The sequence below is a fragment of the Culex pipiens genome, chromosome 1, assembly GCF_016801865.2.
Source record: "Culex pipiens pallens isolate TS chromosome 1, TS_CPP_V2, whole genome shotgun sequence".
Taxonomy (NCBI): domain Eukaryota; kingdom Metazoa; phylum Arthropoda; class Insecta; order Diptera; family Culicidae; genus Culex; species Culex pipiens.
In genome coordinates this window covers 49,477,962-49,484,739 of record NC_068937.1, presented here as the reverse complement: position 1 = coordinate 49,484,739, position 6,778 = coordinate 49,477,962, and positions in this window count along the sequence as shown.

Here is a 6,778-nt window from a genome sequence, read left to right as displayed (position 1 = left end):
TGGGTAGTGCGATCCGAGTCAGTCGAAACGATTGGTACGACGACGAGTGCCAGCGGATTACCGCCGAGAAGAAGGCAGCCTACGACAGGAAGCTGCACAAGGCGACGAGAGGGAACGTGGAACGGTACCGGCAGGCTCGGAATCGGCAGGTCGCGGTCTTCAAGCTTAAGAAGCGCCAGCAAGAAGACCGAGATTGTGCGGAAATGGAGCAGCTATTCCGAGCTAATGAAACGCGGAAGTTTTACGAGAAGGTGAACCGGTCCCGCAAAGGCTTCGTGCCGCGAGCCGACGTGTGCTGGGACAACGGTGGAAACCTGATCGTAAACAAGAGCGAGGTGTTGGAAAGGTGGAAGCAGTACTTCAACGAGCACCTCAACGGCGATGAAGCGGACGGAGACGGCGTTGGAGCCAACCTTGGAGCGCCCGCAGCTGATGAACAGTTCCCAGTGCCTGATCTGGAGACGGTGAAGAGGGAGATCAGGAAGCTGAAGAACAACAGAGCTGCCGGCAAGGATCGGTTACCCGGTGAGCTCTTCAAATATGGAGGAGAGAAACTGGCGAGGGCGCTTCACTGCGTGATCTCCAAGATCTGGGAGGAGGAGAAGCTACCGGAGGAATGGATGGATGGTGTCGTGTGCCCCATCTACAAAAAGGGCGATAAGCTGGACTGCGGCAACTACCGCGGCATTACGCTTATCAACGCGGCCTACAAAATCCTCTCCCAGATCCTCTGCCGTCAGCTGTCACCCTATGCAAGGAGGTTCGTGGGGCCCTACCAAGCGGGCTTCACTGGCGCGCGCGCCACCACGGACCAAATATTTTGTCTCCGACAAATCCTCGAGAAATGTCGTGAGTACAACGTGCCCACACATCACATCTTCATCGATTTCAAGGCGGCCTATGATACAGTCGACCGCTAGCAGCTATGGCAGATTATGCACGAGAACGGGTTTCCGGATAAACTGACTCGACTGATCAAGGCTACCTTGGATGGTGTGATGTGTCACGTGCGTGTTTCGGGGGATTTAGCGGAACCCTTTGGATCACGCCGAGGGCTGCGGCAAGGTGATGGCTTATCCTGTGCGCTTTTTAACATCGTTCTTGAGGGCATCATTCGAAGGGCGGGCATTGAAACGAGTGGCACGATTATGAACAAGTCTTACCAGTTGCTTGCTTTTGCCGATGACATCGACATTGTGGCAAGAAACCTGGAGACGGTGACGGATGTCTACACCCGACTGAAGGTACAAGCAAGGCGTGTAGGACTTGGCATGAATACGACGAAGACGAAGTACATGAGAGGAAGGGGTTCGAAGGATGTCGGCCCCCCAAGTCTCACCCCTCTAACTGTGGATGGTGATGAGTTGGAGGAGGTGAGCGAGTTCGTGTACTTAGGATCGCTGGTAACCGCCGACAACGACACCAGCAAAGAGATCCGGACTCGTATTTTTGCTGGAAATCGTGCGTACTTCGGATTACGGAAAACTCTCACTTCGGATCGAGTGCAACGCCGCACGAAGCTGACGATGTACAAAACACTGATTAGACCGGTAGTCCTCTATGGCCACGAGACCTGGACGATGCGGCAAGAAAACGAACGTGCCCTTGGAGTTTTCGAACGGAAGGTGCTACGAACGATCTACGGTGGAGTGCAGGTGTCTGACGGAGTGTGGCGACGACGCATGAACCACGAACTGCACGCGTTTCTTGAAGAACCGACCATCGCCACCCAGGCGAAGATCGGGAGGCTCAGGTGGGCCGGCCATGTCGCCCGAATGGACGAAAGCCAGCCTGTCAGACTGCTATTTGACCGCGCTGAACCAGCTGGTGGAACAGGCAGAAGAGCAGGGAAACCGCGCGCACGGTGGGGAGACCAAGTGAATGGTGATATCCGGAAGATCTGTAACCTGGGAAATTGGAGAGTAGCAGCACAAGACCGAGAAAGATGGAAGCGTCTTCTTGCTACAGCACGCGTTCCTGGTGCGCTATGCTGATTGGTATGGTATCTATATGACAGACTTGATTGTTTAGTCTCGTAAATATTTTTACCGGAAAGCTCGTCAAATTTCCCATATGATTGTCTCTGACCACTTTTCTAAATAACTCGTTTTTTGATGATTTTAGCTAATTTACTATCCAGGTTACTACCATCCACTGAACTACACTGAAAAAAATATTCAGTTTTCAGTTATGAGTAATGCAGTTAGCTTATATCTGCGAGCCCATCCTTTCAATTGAAATAACTATGTTCAACGTTTACTTATGCATTATATTGTCGTATCTTGCATATTCTACAATATTACAGTTCAACTACTGTTTTTCACAATTTTCTAGCATTCGACTTTTTAGATTTTCCAGTGTTTTGATACAAAAGTTGTAACAGCTCAAACGTATCAGCTCTCAAAATCAACTTTCTTTCTAATCGATCTCAAAGCTGTTGGAGCTATTGATACACTCGAAATAATCAAAAATCTTGATTTCATCCAAATCGGACCTCATCTGTTAAGTATTTTTCAAAAATTGTGATCAAAAATCAATTTTTACACTACAATTTCTCTGGAACCGCAAATTGTACAAAGTTGAAATAAATTTTGGAGAAAAATAGACGTAGAATCGATTGACGTAGTCAATTTTTAAAGTTTGAATTTATTCTGTAAGTGTTGCTTAAACTCGTGCTTAATTTTCACCTACCGTCAGTGAGGGTGACTATGGGTCAAAAAACGATACACCTCTCGTAATTTCTTAATAACAAAAACAATTTGAATAACATCGAAAATCTTTTATCGTAGAATTGTTCTTAGATAGTTTACTAACATTTTCCCAAAATATGGTGTAATTTGATGGACTCTACCTTAAATGGCAATCGTTTGAAAATTAACCCAATCTCACCCCTTTGAGGGGGTGACATTGGGTCAAATGAAACTAAAATGATGCTAAAATACAAAGATATTGTAAAAACAAGTCATCCAACAGTGTTTCTTGTTCGAGGGAATCGTATTGACATGCTAAAATATTGGAAGTATAGATTTTCAAACATTTGGGTACTTTTTGATCAATTCCAGCAAAAAAATTAAAAAGTTGATTTTTCGAGAGGTCATTATTGGCCAAAAACGTACCTCAACTTTAGACAGCTGTTAAACTGACAGGATTTGTTCTAGGAACGAGATTTTTTTCAGAAAATTCATCTTAAGATGTCCCTTGCACAACCCTTTTAACAGAATTTAGTTGCATTGATAAGTACCTGAGAAATGGTAAAATTCGTAAAAAAATACTTTGACCCAATCTCACCCCCCAGACTTAATGTCACCCCCACTGACGGTATAGTGCAAAATTCAATTTGAATTTTGGCCCCATATTCGTGTTCCAGCGAAAATTTTAAACAATTTTTTCTAATTTTGTGAAATGTTTTTCTTTTACTCCTTGAGATATTGAATTTTGAAGGTTAGAGTTTAATAATTAACAACAATTGCTAAAAAAATCTTGGACACCTTATTTCATTCAAAGAAAAAAGTGTTCAAAAGCCAACACTTCCAAACTCCTTCTATCTTTCCCCTTTCCATTGCATGTGCAGTTGCACGCGATTCCGCGATGATCAGCTCTTCTCTCCTGTCTGTCTGTCTGATGACGAAGGACACACGCCAGCGCGGAGGACCTTCCTTCTTTCGCTTGCTTCGGAATCGCTGTTGCACGGAATTGAGCTATAAATTTTCCGTTTTTGATTAAAATTTCTATACAACCGACACCGAGCGTTCTCTCTCTCTCTGTAACCCTGGGTCGTATAAAATGGAATTGATTTTGGCTTTGGAGTCGGGTTGGAGACCGTGTCCTTGGTCCGCTTTGCAGGACGAGACCGATGGGAATCGATTCGACGACGACGACGACGATGGACAATGTCAAGTGGACGATTTCGCTCAATGTCACAATATTCAACCCGAGACGAGATTGCGGAAAATCGACGACGATCAGGGCAAGATTGTTCCCGTTACAGACCAACGGTCAATCGGAGGGCGATTAGTTATGGATGCTTTTTTTCTGCTTGAAGGGAGTGATTGAGGAAAACACATTAGGACGTCTGGAACAAGTGGCGATTGATGGTGTTCAGGTGGAAAATTTGGGATAGTTCAACTTTGCGCTTGATGATATGATACAAAGTTGTTTCCTTTGCTTTTTGCTTCCCAAATGAGTTGCAAAATGAACTTTTCAGAACTTTTATATCGAACTATAAAAAGTAGCCCGTTTCTTTACTCCAAAAAGTCACAACAAAACTTTTCCCCTTATAGCGTTTCTCCAACCTCAAAGATTGCTCATTTCCTCCTAATCTTCAGCTTGGATTACTACCGTTGCTGCCTAATGCCGTAATTTCCTGTAAAACCTGCCAGGTCCTGGATGGATATTGAAGAGCTTCGTTACACACCACTTTATGGCTGCTTCCATCTCATCTCAAGAAAGAGGCGAGTTTATCTTCCATCGGAGAGCAGGGATTTCCCAACAAGTGCAATAGATCTTCCCGAAGGCGAAGAAGCTTCCACAACGAACTCGACACATTTGCATAATTTATTCAAGGATTTGCCTCGCCATCCCAACAACTTCAATATTAAATTATCGGACCACAGATCCATCAACCTTCTTCGACTGCTGGCAAAAGTTTGATGGAGCATCCCACTTGTGTTGAAGCTGTCTGATGTTTTAACGGGAGACTTGATAGCAGCAAAAACAACAACCTTTCAAAAGGGCCTTCCAGCGTTACATCGTTCGTTCTGACGAAGGAAATGCATCCGTTTTTTCTGTAACTCAACGTTTTTCGGAGAAAAGCTTCGGGAAATTGAAGATGACTGACTGACTGTTTACCTTTTCCTCTCGTTACCATCCGACAACGAAGACGGAAAGGATTCAATATTTATGGAGGTGAAGTTAATTTATAGGGAAGTGAGTGTACTCACTGGCTGGAGTGGAACATGTAGAACCTGTTCGGGGGAGGTTTTTTTTACCTCTCCAAGTTGTGCTTCCGGAGAGGTGGGTGCTTTTTTCCACTCGTTAGTCGAGAGCTTTCCGTTACATTTTCCGTCTCGGTAACCGACGGGGAGTGGATTCTTGCGAGGAACCCTTTGAGGACTGAGGAGAAAAACATTCAAACAATTCACAAATTTCGATGTTTTAATAATCATAATTTTAGATAAATGAACTCTCTGCATACTCCCCCGAAATCTGAAAAAAGTCCTAGACCCCTCTTTGATTTGCCTGAAACTTTGTTTTGAGGGGTAATTTTGGTCCTTTATTACGAATACCAGATCCATTTTTGATAGCATATGACGGTGGGGTGGTACGGTACACCTTCCATTTATTAACATGCAAAAAAAAAAAGTGTAATCACTGACGACTTCGTCAGTGGTGTAATGCAATAGAGCAATTCTCTACAAAACCGGCCGATTTCGACCATTTTTATTTTTTGTATTTTTTGATTTGGCTCAAACTTTGTGGGGGCCTTCCCTATGACCAAAGAAGCCATTTTGCATCATTAGTTTGTCCATATAAATTTCCATACAAATTTGGCAGCTGTTCATACAAAAATGGTACGTAAATATTCGAAAATCTGTAACTTTTGAAGGAATTTTTTGATCAATTTGGTGTCTTCGGCAAAGTTGTAGGTATTGTTAAGGACTATTTAGAAAAAAATAGGTACACGGAAAAAAAAATTTCCCGATTTTTTTATTAACTTTTTTTTCACAAAAACTCAAATTCCCAAAATACGTATTTTTTGATTTTCGAGATTTTTTGATATGTTTTAGGGGACAAAAATCCGCAACTTTTGAGCTATAGAGAAACATGGTCAAAAAATCTGCCGCCGAGTTATGATTTTTTGAAAAACTGGTGATTTTTGGAAAAAATCGAAATTTCATACATAAAATTTTTTTGACCTCATTTTTTTATGCAAAATTGAATTTGCAATCGAAAAGTACTTTACAGATTTTTTGATAAAGGGCTCCGTTTTCAAGATATAGCCACCGAAAGTTTGATTTTAGCGAAATATTTGCAGTTTTTCAATTTTTAAAAATAGTGACCATGAGTGACCATTTCTAAAAATATTTTTTTTGAAAAGTTCAGAAAATTTGCTATAAAATTGTCTAAGAGACATTGAAGATTGGACCTCTGGTTGCTGAGATACAGCGGCTTAAAGAAAAAGAAACACGAAAATTGAAGTTTTCTAAGTCTCACCCAAACAGCCCACCATTTTCTAATGACGATATCTCAGCAATTAATGGTCCGATTTTCAATGTTAATACATGAAACATTCGTGAAATTTTCCGATCTTTTCGAAAAAAATATTTTGAAAAAAAATAAATCAATACTAGCATTTTTAATGGGCATAATATTCAAAGTTTGGCCCTTTTAAAATGTTAGTCTTGATTTAATTTTTTTCAAAATATTTTTTTCGAAAAGATCGGAAAATTTCACGAATGTTTCATGTATTAACATTGAAAATCGGACCATTAATTGCTGAGATATCGTCACTAGAAAATGGTGGGCTGTTTGGGTGAGACTTAGAAAACTTCAATTTTCGTGTTTCTTTTTCTTTAAGCCGCTGTATCTCAGCAACCAGAGGTCCAATCTTCAATGTCTCTTGGACAATTTTATAGCAAATTTTCTGAACTTTTCAAAAAAAATATTTTTAGAAATGGTCACTCATGGTCACTATTTTTAAAAATTGAAAAACTGCAAATATTTCGCTAAAATCAAACTTTCGGTGGCTATATCTTGAAAACGGAGCCCTTTATCAAAA